General features: G+C 45.5%; 2 long non-coding RNA genes across 2 annotated transcripts in view; both read left to right on the top strand.

Annotated features, from left to right (window-relative positions):
• Window positions 1–6,913, top strand: part of LOC144892013 (uncharacterized) — a 31,073-nt gene extending 24,160 nt beyond the window's left edge. Inside the window, exons 8-11 of the long non-coding RNA XR_013623335.1 lie at window positions 5,177–5,413; window positions 5,580–5,756; window positions 6,029–6,170; window positions 6,836–6,913. This is a non-coding gene — a long non-coding RNA (uncharacterized LOC144892013). The remainder of the gene's footprint in view (window positions 1–5,176; window positions 5,414–5,579; window positions 5,757–6,028; window positions 6,171–6,835) is intronic.
• A 1,089-nt stretch (window positions 6,914–8,002) lies between these two features.
• LOC144892012 (uncharacterized) overlaps window positions 8,003–12,204 on the top strand; it is a 30,456-nt gene continuing 26,254 nt past the window's right edge. The window contains exon 1 of the long non-coding RNA XR_013623334.1: window positions 8,003–8,261. This is a non-coding gene — a long non-coding RNA (uncharacterized LOC144892012). The remainder of the gene's footprint in view (window positions 8,262–12,204) is intronic.

The raw sequence follows: 12,204 nt of genomic DNA, 5'->3' as shown, positions 1-12,204 counted from the left end.
GTCGTGCAGACCCTTTGGTTAACACCAGGGACCGCGGAAGACCAGAACAGCTTTAATGGAGGCGACGACCAAACGCGAATTCTACTTATGAAACGCGGGAGGAGGAAGGGAAGTGGAAAGCTGCAGAAAAAGCGCTTACCTGGGGCGCGCCGACCGCGGCTTCGATCCTGCGGGGAATTAATGTACTCGACACACAAGATTTCAAATGTACAAAAATAAAGATTTATTCCCGGCACCCGATAACAATGAAACGCGACGGTAATCAAATCATGTAAATCCTACGTTGGGATCCCACACACCGGACTCAACAACAGAAACGAGACACAGGAATGGATTAACAAAAGAAAAACGTCCGTTATGTAATTGTGAATGTTCCGTGGGTGCGGCCTTATCTGTCCCTCGTCTTGTCTTTGGCTCAGTCGACGTCCCACGCGGCCCTCTCCGACCGCCTCCGAGCACCACCCCGCCTCGCCCCAAGCATCACCAGTCCTCGCTCCAAGCACCACCAGGCCTCGCTCCAAGCACCACGCGTCCAACGCAGGCTAGTGACTCCACACGAGGTCGATCTCCACACACGATCGGTCTGCCAAGTCCCAGTCAGCTCTCCCAAGGGTTGGACGTGCCAGAGAGATAAAGGAACGTGCAGGAAGCAAGCGAACTCCACTCAACTCAAGAGAACTCCCAGAAGCAAGCCAGTGAACTCAGGCTAGGACTAGGACTGCGCAGTGCGCATAGAGTTCGGCGCGCCCTCTTATAACCTTGCTGCGGTGACGTCAGCCTCGGCGCGCCACCTAATCAGTGCCCTCCACAGGCCTGGAGCGTGGTCATAGCATGTAGCGTGTTACTCGAGGCCTAGCGGAGGGGTAGCTGGCTTTAGCTGGCTTATTCTTAATCCCTACTCTATCTAACACTCGAACATCCTGGTATATCCACAGGTATACTTCTTCACCGACAAACCGACTAAACACGCAGAACTTATTACAGGTAGATTCCCTATCACGACAGTCGGATACCTACCTACACAGATCTATCTGGCTCTAGATATTTCTCGACCCCCAGACATAACACAGCCCCCCACCTGGAACCGTAGCTCCTGCTAGGTTCACTGCAGGCGCGACAATTCCAGTCTTAACGCTTACTGTCACACACTTAATTAACCTATTAAATAAATCAGGAGGGCTGTGGGAGGTGAGTCGGACTTCCTACCTATACTTCTTAACATGCTAATCCCCTTAACAATCATGCAGGCACATATTTACAATCATTTCGATTCGTTCCTGCGGTGGGAGGAAACAAACAACACATCAAAATCTAACTTAACCACAAAACTTACCAAACTTACAAATTTCCAAAACTCTATAAAATATTTGTACAACCCCGGTCTACAGACCGCGTCCCCCGGTGGATGCCACAAGACACAACCTTACCTGCGCGGCCATCCCAATACAACAACAACAACAACATGCATTTTAAAGGCCATTTTCCCTGCTAGAGCGGGGGTTAGCCTTGCGGTCCCCATGACAATCTTCTCCATTTTGCCCTATTTTCTGCATCTCTCCTTGTTAACCCCCTTGCCCGCATTTCTTCTTCCACCATCTTTAGCCAAGTCTTTCTCGGTCTTCCCCGTCCTCTGCTTCCTTCTACATTCATTTCCATCACTCTTCTCAACCAGTCACTTTCATCCTTCCTCAACACATGACCAAGCCATCTCAACCTGTTCCTCTTCACAGCATCAATCACAGGCTCTATTCCCATCATCTTTCGCAATTCATCATTTGTCTTCCTCTCTCTCAACGATACTCCGCACATCCGTCGAACCATTCGCATTTCCACCCTTTCCAACCTTCGTTGCTGCTCTACGTTCATTACCCATGTCTCGCTCCCATAAATCATAACACTTCTCACACATGCAGCATACACCTTTCCCTTCAGCTTCAACGACACTCCCCTCACCATCAGCACGCCACTCAGTTCCCGAAACTTCTTCCATGCACATCTCACTCGAGCAACCGTTGCCGAGTCTGATCCAACTTCTCCATTCAGCATGTCTCTGAGGTAGCAAAATGTTTTCACACCTTCCAGCTTCACGCCGTCTCCAAGATCCAACTCAACATTTCCTCCATCTGCAGCTCCCTCTGTGCACACCTTACATTTGAATGTAGCTGCCACACTGGTTAATGACCCTCTCAGACCACTACATTTTTGATGAACCCACTCAGCGCACATTGTACATTGAATGGAGTTCACTCCGACACCCTTCCTGCACACAGCACAGGGCCACTTCCCAGTTCTTTCCACCTCCCCACATGCTTTACCACTTGCCATCACCTTCGTCTTTCCGATATTCACCTTCAGACCTTTTGTCTCCATACATTCCTTCCACTTGTTCATCTTTTCCTTCAGTCCATCCATACTTTCCGCAATCAACACCAGATCATCTGCATACAACAACTCCCATGGTAAACCCTCCTTTACGTTCTGAGCCAGCACCTCCATCACAGTTACAAATAGTAGTGGACTTAGTACCGACCCCTGATGCACTCCCACCTTCACCTCAAACTCACCACTGTTCCCGTCCTTCGTCCTTATAGCTGTGCGCGCTCTTTTGTACATTGCCATCACTACTCTGATCAACCATTCCTCCACTCCTAACTTCCTCATTGCCGATGTCAATACTTTGCGTGGAACCCTATCGAATGCTTTCTCCAGATCAACAAACCCAAGAAACAACTTCTTCCTCTTCTCCATGTACTTCTCCTGCATCTGCCTCACAATAAAAAGCGCGTCTGTCGTTCCTCTTCCTGGCATAAATTCAAACTGCATTTCGTCGATCTTCACTTTCTTCCTTATCCTCCTCTCCAACACCCTTTCCAATACCTTCATTCCATGCTCCAATAACCTTATCGCTCGGTACGAGCCACACTCTAGAGTCTAGAGGGTCACCTTTCCCCTTGTATAGAGGGACGAGGTTACTCAGTTCCCAATCCACTGGAATGCAGCCTTCTTTCACCGCCAGATTACAGATCTGTCATTCTCTTCACACCCCAACTTCCTGCTGCCTTCAACATATCTCCCACAACTCCCGTCGGCCCTCCCGCTGTTCTACTCTTCATTACTTTTATCGCTTCCTCAACTTCCTTCTCGGTTATCTTCTCTGCCGGTCCTAAAACTGGGTTACTCTCTATGTTGCCATCCCATTCATTCTCTGTATTCAACAGCATTTCCATATATCTTTTCCATCTTCCTTTAATTCCATCTGGGTCCAAAATTTTAATTCCATCTGTAGAATTTCAACAAAAGCCACATCACTGTTCATATCGGTACATATTATTCCATCGTGTTTGGAAAAACTGGAAAATTGGAAAACTTGGAAAAATTAGAGAAACAATATAGCCTATTTTACTCCAGGGGGTCCGAGGATTACCCACCCAAAATATCGTTGCGATCGGTTCAGCCGTTTTTGCGGTACCTTCGAACGGACAGACAGACGGACATTTGGTGAATTATAGTAAGACTAGCAACAGTTCCTGCCCTAAGGGCGGGGCTTCAATCTGGAAGCCTAAATGAAAAGGTAAAATATCAGAAATTGAAGGCTTTTTTATTTTAAACGATTCATATAAACATCCGTTGAATCATATCACACGCAAATCATCAAAATCTAAACAGCACATGGACGACAACGTACCACATACGTCTCGCGTCTCGCTCGCTCTCATGTTGTCCCGATAATGATCCTTCCGCAGGTTCACTTGCGGAAACCTTGTTACGACTTTTACTTCCTCTAGACAGTCAAGCTCGCTCATCTTTTCGGTGCACCGGCACGAGCCGAGATCGAGGGTCTCACCAAACCGTCCGATCGGTTGTAGCGACGGGCGCTGTGTACAAAGGGCAGGGACTTGATCAACGCGAGCTGATGACTTGCGCTTACTGGGAATTCCTCGTTCGTGGGACACTGTCTCAAGCCCCAGTCCCCATCACGGATGGGGTTCAGCGGTTTACCGGAGCCTGACGGCAAAGGGCAAGGTACACGCTGGCCCGTCCAGTGTACCGCGTGTGCGGCCCCGGACATCGAAGGGCATTAAACGTTCATTAAACATGAAACGTTCATTAAACATTAAACGTTCATTAAAGGATTACGAAACGAAAAACATTACGAAATTACGTTACACACCGTCACGTCAAACACCAACGTGAACACATCCATCGTCACAACATCGTCACAATAAGAACATCGTCACAATGAACGTTATGCGAACGCGAATGTTATGCGGGAGTCCAAACCTGAGAATGCTGGAGACCAAAGCTGAAATTGGGAAAACCAAATAGCCTATTTTACTCCTGGAGATCCCAGGATTACCCACCCAAAATATCTTTGCGATCAGTTCAGCAGTTTTTACGGTACCTTCGAACAGACAGACAGACGGACATTTGGTGAGTTATAGTAAGATCGTCACAATGAGAACGTCGTCACAGTGAACGTTATGCGAACGCGAATGTTATGCGGGAGACCAAACCTGAGAATGCTGGAGACCAAAGCTGAAATTGGGAAAACTAAATAGCCTATTTTACTCCCAGGGGTCCCAGGAATACCCACCCAAAATATATTTGCGATCGGTTCAGCAGTTTTTACGGTACCTTCGAACAGACAGATGGACATTTGGTGAATTATTGTAAGATAAGCTGTTTATACACGTCATCACTGCAGTAAAAACGCCTTGGGGAAGTGCGACTTTATTAGTATCAATTTTGTTTTGTCATAACATTAATAATATGTGATTATCATTAATTTTGTTATTAAAAGCGTCTTTGGAAAAACGCCACGATAAAGCTTCTTTGGACAAACGCGACGATAAACCTAATTTAACATTTATATACACCTGAACGTGCAACCCCATTGACTGCAATGGTGGGGAAAACCCGCTCGGGGGAGAAAACCCCCTTGGGGAGGTGGGGGGGGGGGGGAAATGAATGCGCTACAACCTTCATTGTGTAACCCTTCGTCATCCTGTCAAGTTTGGTTGAGATTGGACAAGTAACGACAGAATGTATTGGCGTCAAAAATTCATCAGACAAACACAAATGGCGTATTTTAGTATGATAACTGCTTTTGATGATCTAGATGTGCTATTTGGTCTCCTAAGAGAGTTCCATTTTGTGTCATGTCAATGTGGTGCAGCAATGAAAGTCCCAATGACAACAACGCCATGGAAGCGAAGTCTGAAGAAACATTGGGAAGTTCACCACTGAGCACCTCTCTATACAGCACCTGCCAATATTTTGCAAAAATGTACGACAGTGGAGCAAAATGGATACAGAAGAATGTGATAAGGAAAGCAAGAACTGTTCTCTCTCCTTATTCACGATAAATCGGGTGAGGGGGAAATTTTACCACTTCCAACATAAATTTATTGAGGTGAGACATTTCATTATTTTCCGCATTTCTAAATAGAAATATAAATTGTATTTGTTTTGTGGACAAGTTTTTACTGCTCAGCATTTACTGTTTTGTCAACTTCAAAGGTTTATTTTTTCCTGTTGCAGTTAGTGACACAATTAATGCTTTTTGTATTTCAATACAGACCCGGAGACATTTGTATGCGAGCGACTGCTCTGAGTTTGTGCGGAACAAACCAAAAAATGGCCTGATATTTCAGTGAAAATTTTTTTCAGGAAAAGTGAGAAATTTGTAATTTCGATGGAGGTTGGATATTTCAATTCTGACCCTGATATGAGTCGTAGAGAAGACTTTTAAAAAGGTACGTGCTGCTTCCTTGGTTGTCACTCCGCATTTATGGGATAGGGAAATGGACAAAACCTGTGGATTGGCATGTGGAGGAGAAAATGTCTTCATGATTGCCCTGGTGTGTTTGGAGAGGAAAGAAATCCTATAAAGATGTCACATCACTTCCCCCAAACACAATGGCTGTGTAACCTGTGTCGTGTCGTGTCGTGTCGTGTCGTTTCGTGTCGTTTCGTGTCGTTTCGTGTCGTTTCGTTTCGTTGCATTGACTTTGCTATTGTCTGTCAGAAGGACTGCAGGAGATGCCTGGAGACTGGATGGCACTGTCACCGTAGAGCGGCATGCAGTGTGAACCATCGATTGATTAACATCAGGCTGAATATTAAAGAATGAAGTTTTGCAGCGATCGCCCGGACAGAGGATCACCAAGGTTTGTTCTTTCCAATTTGTTTGGTCCGAGTGAGGAAGAGAATGGAGAGAACACCCACAGAGGTTATTTCCTGGAGCTTTTCAGATTTAAAGCCAAGGAGGCATGTAAGGAGGATGGCTCCATAGAAGATATGTGGTCAGTGTATTGGGTGTGTGTGTGTGTGTATGTGTGTCCGCAGTGTGTGTATGTGTGTCCGCAGTATGTGTGTGTGTGTGTGTATGTATGTATGTGTGTGTACGTATGTGTGTGTGTGTCTGTGTATGTAGTGTGTGTGTGTATGTATGTGTATATGTGTATGTATGTGTGTGTGTGTGTGTGTGTGTGTGTGTGTGTGTGTGTGTGTGTGTGTGTGTGTGTGTGTGTGTGTGTGTGTATAAGAGAGAGATAGAATTGTGAGGAACAGAAATGAAAAAACGAGATGTGTGTGGGGTGTCATAGTGTGGGGTTGTTGTGTTGTGTCATTGTGCTGTGTCATAGTGCGGTGTCCGAGTAAGGAAGAGAATGGAGAGAACACCCACAGAGGTTATTTCCTGGAGCTTTTCAGCTTTCAAGCCAAGGAGTCGTGTATGGAGGATAGCTCAATAAATGAGAAATGGTCGGTGTGTGTATGTGTGTGACGCATTATGTCATTGTGTCATTGCATTGACTTTGCCATTGTTTGTCAGGAGTGCAGGAGTTACCTGGAGGCTGGATGGCATTGCCAGCATATAGCGGAATGCAGTGCGGACCATCGATTGATTAACATCAGGCTGAATATTAAAGAATGAAGTTTTGCAGCGATCGCCCGGACAGAGGATCACCAAGATTTGTTCTTTCCAATTTGTTTGGTCCGAGTGAGGAAGAGAATGGAGAGAACACCCACAGAGGTTATTTCCTGGAGCTTTTCAGATTTAAAGCCAAGGAGGCATGTAAGGAGGATGGCTCCATAGAAGATATGTGGTCAGTGTATTGGGTGTGTGTGTGTGTGTATGTGTGTCCGCAGTGTGTGTATGTGTGTCCGCAGTATGTGTGTGTGTGTGTGTATGTATGTATGTGTGTGTACGTATGTGTGTGTGTGTCTGTGTATGTAGTGTGTGTGTGTGTATGTATGTGTATATGTGTATGTATGTGTGTGTGTGTGTGTGTGTGTGTGTGTGTGTGTGTGTGTGTGTGTGTGTGTGTGTGTGTGTGTGTGTGTGTGTATAAGAGAGAGATAGAATTGTGAGGAACAGAAATGAAAAAACGAGATGTGTGTGGGGTGTCATAGTGTGGGGTTGTTGTGTTGTGTCATTGTGCTGTGTCATAGTGCGGTGTCCGAGTAAGGAAGAGAATGGAGAGAACACCCACAGAGGTTATTTCCTGGAGCTTTTCAGCTTTCAAGCCAAGGAGTCGTGTATGGAGGATAGCTCAATAAATGAGAAATGGTCGGTGTGTGTATGTGTGTGACGCATTATGTCATTGTGTCATTGCATTGACTTTGCCATTGTTTGTCAGGAGTGCAGGAGTTACCTGGAGGCTGGATGGCATTGCCAGCATATAGCGGAATGCAGTGCGGACCATCGATTGATTAACATCAGGTTGAGTTTGACAATAATAAAGTTCTGCATTGAATGCCCAGGCAGAAGATCAAAAAGGTTTGTTTTTTACAATCTTTATGGTCTGAGGAAGGAAGAGAATGGAAAGAACACCCAGAGAGGTAATTTCCAGGAGTTTGGCAACTTTAAAGCCAAGAATCAGGTAAGTATAATACCTCAATAGAAGATAAATGGTTGGTGTGTGTGTGTGTGTGTGTGTGTGTGTGTGTGTGTGTGTGTGTGTGTGTGTTGTGTGTTGTGTGTTGTGTGTTGTGTGTGTGTGTGTTGTGTGTGAGTGAGTGATGTGTGAGTGAGTGATGTGTGTGTGTGAGATGTGTGTGTGTGAGATGTGTCGTTTCATTGTGTCATTGCATTGACTTTGCTATTGTCTGTCAGAAGGACTGCAGGAGATGCCTGGAGACTGGATGGCACTGTCACCGTAGAGCGGCATGCAGTGCGGACTATCGATTGATTAACATCAGGCTGAATATTAAAGAATGAAGTTTTGCAGCGATCGCCCGGACAGAGGATCAAAAAGGTTTGTTCTTTGCAATTTGTTTGGTTCGAGTGAGGAAGAGAATGGAGAGAACACCCACAGAGGTTATTTCCTGGAGCTTGTCAGATTTAAAGCCAAGGAGTCATGTGAGGAGGATGGCTCCATAGAATGTGTGTGTGTGTGTGTGTGTGTGTGTGTGTGTGTGTGTGTGTGTGTGTGTGTGTGTGTGTGTGTGTGTGTGTGTGCGTGTGTGCGTGCGCCGTTAGTTGTTATCTCCATATGCGGGTTTCAATAGTTGGAACGGAGCCTTCCCAGGTCTCAAAGTATCCACCTTCATGCACACATGTAAATACTGTGGAACCTCGACATTTGCGAGGGATACGTTCCTGAAACATACCACAAATGGTGAATCCACAAATGTCGGGGCATTGTTCCAATGGGAAACTAGACAAGACACTCTTGGACATCACGGTGTTGACCGATATGTCTCTGCCCACATTAATACATCATTATAATAATTGTACCAAGTTTGATTTAAATCCATTCAGTTGTTCTCAAGTTATCAGATGTGACCTCTGAACTTTGGCCTCGGGACACCAAAATCTAATCGGTTAATCTTTACATCATTATACATACCTGTAGAAAGTTTGAATTCGATCACTTCAGTCATTCTCAAGTTATAGACCTATTACAGACTTTGACCTTTGACCTCTTGACCCCAAAATATAATCAGTTAATCTTTACATCATTATACATACCTGTAGCAAGTTTGAATTAGATCACTTCAGTCGTTCTCAAGTTATAGACATATTACAGACTTTGACCTTTGACCTCTTGACCCCAAATTATAATCAGTTAATCTTTACATCATTATACATACCTGTAGCAAGTTTGAATTCGATCACTTCAGTCGTTCTCAAGTTATAGACCTATTTCAGACTTTGACCATTGACCTCTTGACCCTAAAATATAATCAGTTAATCTTTACATCATTATATGTCCCTGTAGAAAGTTTGAATTGGATCACTTCAGCCATCCTGAAGTTATAGACCGATTGCAGACGTTTACCTTTGACCTCTTCACGGCAAAATCTAAACGGTTCTTCTTTACATCATTATCCATAAGTGTACCAAATTTGGTCAGAATCCCATGACTGGTTCACAAGTTATTCCGGTAACAGGATTTTTACTCAACATGACCTTTGGTCATGGGCCTTTGGCCTTTGACCACTTGACCCCAAAATCGAATGACTTCATCGTTACTTCATTATACATACCTGCATCAAGTTTGACGAAGATCCTTCCAGCCGTTCTCAAGTTATCGCGGTAACTAAAACCTATCATGGACGGACGGATGGACAACCTGAAAACATAATGCCTCCAGCGACTTTGTTGGTGGAGGCATAAAAAGGGGATAGATTCCCAGTGGTTCGTAATTCATAAGGGAATTTTTTTATTTTATGAATATGAATGCACATCATTATAGGCCATGGGCTGCTGAAGCTGGCCGTGCACCCCCCCCCCCCCCCCCCCCACAAACCTCCGACCCTATATTTTTCTGATGCCCCAGAGTGTCCTGAACATGAAATCAAATGTTAACATTGCATAAGTTGGGATGAACTTGTCATTTGGGGCCAATGTATGGGGGTACTCTCAAAACGTGACCAATTTCGCTTCGCGTCGTGATCCGTTGGCACATTTTCACATTCTGGTGAATTATGGGGTCATTACAGCAGCTATACATACATATAACGTACCAAATGAAAGCTGAGCTTGTGTCAGTTCGTTTCAAACCCTCATAAGTAAGTTTCAGACATATGTAATATGAGTTATTGGGGTACATATACACACACCCCTTATAGATATCCGGCGCGTCAAAAAAAAAAATCAAATTTCGACATTAAGTTTGTTTGAGGTATATCTGTGAGACTTTATAAGTTCAAATCATATTGTAAACTACATTGTGACCCACGCGCTACCATTCAATACCACAACTATCATTCTAGGACATAAACTGACAAAGTTATGACAATTTAAAACTTGGCACTCGTTAATAGCGCAAACATGGCAAAGCAAGGACAATGCTGTCGTGCAGACCCTTTGGTTAACACCAGGGACCGCGGAAGACCAGAACAGCTTTAATGGAGGCGACGACCAAACGCGAATTCTACTTATGAAACGCGGGAGGAGGAAGGGAAGTGGAAAGCTGCAGAAAAAGCGCTTACCTGGGGCGCGCCGACCGCGGCTTCGATCCTGCGGGGAATTAATGTACTCGACACACAAGATTTCAAATGTACAAAAATAAAGATTTATTCCCGGCACCCGATAACAATGAAACGCGACGGTAATCAAATCATGTAAATCCTACGTTGGGATCCCACACACCGGACTCAACAACAGAAACGAGACACAGGAATGGATTAACAAAAGAAAAACGTCCGTTATGTAATTGTGAATGTTCCGTGGGTGCGGCCTTATCTGTCCCTCGTCTTGTCTTTGGCTCAGTCGACGTCCCACGCGGCCCTCTCCGACCGCCTCCGAGCACCACCCCGCCTCGCCCCAAGCATCACCAGTCCTCGCTCCAAGCACCACCAGGCCTCGCTCCAAGCACCACGCGTCCAACGCAGGCTAGTGACTCCACACGAGGTCGATCTCCACACACGATCGGTCTGCCAAGTCCCAGTCAGCTCTCCCAAGGGTTGGACGTGCCAGAGAGATAAAGGAACGTGCAGGAAGCAAGCGAACTCCACTCAACTCAAGAGAACTCCCAGAAGCAAGCCAGTGAACTCAGGCTAGGACTAGGACTGCGCAGTGCGCATAGAGTTCGGCGCGCCCTCTTATAACCTTGCTGCGGTGACGTCAGCCTCGGCGCGCCACCTAATCAGTGCCCTCCACAGGCCTGGAGTGTGGTCATAGCATGTAGCGTGTTACTCGAGGCCTAGCGGAGGGGTAGCTGGCTTTAGCTGGCTTATTCTTAATCCCTACTCTATCTAACACTCGAACATCCTGGTATATCCACAGGTATACTTCTTCACCGACAAACCGACTAAACATGCAGAACTTATTACAGGTAGATTCCCTATCACGACAGTCGGATACCTACATACACAGATCTATCTGGCTCTAGATATTTCTCGACCCCCAGACATAGCACAGCCCCCCAACTGGAACCGTAGCTCCTGCTAGGTTCACTGCAGGCGCGACAATTCCAGTCTTAACGCTTACTGTCACACACTTAATTAACCTATGAAATAAATCAGGAGGGCTGTGGGAAGTGAGTCGGACTTCCTACCTATACTTCTTAACATCCTAATCCCCTTAACAATCATGCAGGCACATATTTACAATCATTTCGATTCGTTCCTGCGGTGGGAGAAAACAAACAACACATCAAAATCTAACTTAACCACAAAACTTACCAAACTTACAAATTTCCAAAACTCTATAAAATATTTGTACAACCCCGGTCTACAGACCGCGTCCCCCGGTGGATGCCACAAGACACAACCTTACCTGCGCGGCCATGTCAATACAACAACAACAACAACAACATGCATTTTAAAGGCCATTTTCCCTGCTAGAGCGGGGGTTAGCCTTGCGGTCCCCATGACAATCTTCTCCATTTTGCCCTATTTTCTGCATCTCTCCTTGTTAACCCCCTTGCCCGCATTTCTTCTTCCACCATCTTTAGCCAAGTCTTTCTCGGTCTTCCCCGTCCTCTGCTTCCTTCTACATTCATTTCCATCACTCTTCTCAACCAGTCACTTTCATCCTTCCTCAACACATGACCAAACCATCTCAACCTGTTCCTCTTCACAGCATCAATCACAGGCTCTATTCCCATCATCTTTCGCAATTCATCATTTGTCTTCCTCTCTCTCAACGATACTCCGCACATCCGTCGAACCATTCGCATTTCCACCCTTTCCAACCTTCGTTGCTGCTCTACGTTCATTACCCATGTCTCGCTCCCATAAATCATAACA

This window comes from Myxine glutinosa, chromosome 5 (genome assembly GCF_964187855.1).
Source record: "Myxine glutinosa chromosome 5, kmMyxGlut1.1, whole genome shotgun sequence".
NCBI lineage: Eukaryota > Metazoa > Chordata > Myxini > Myxiniformes > Myxinidae > Myxine > Myxine glutinosa.
This window is presented reverse-complemented; position numbering and strand designations above follow the sequence as displayed.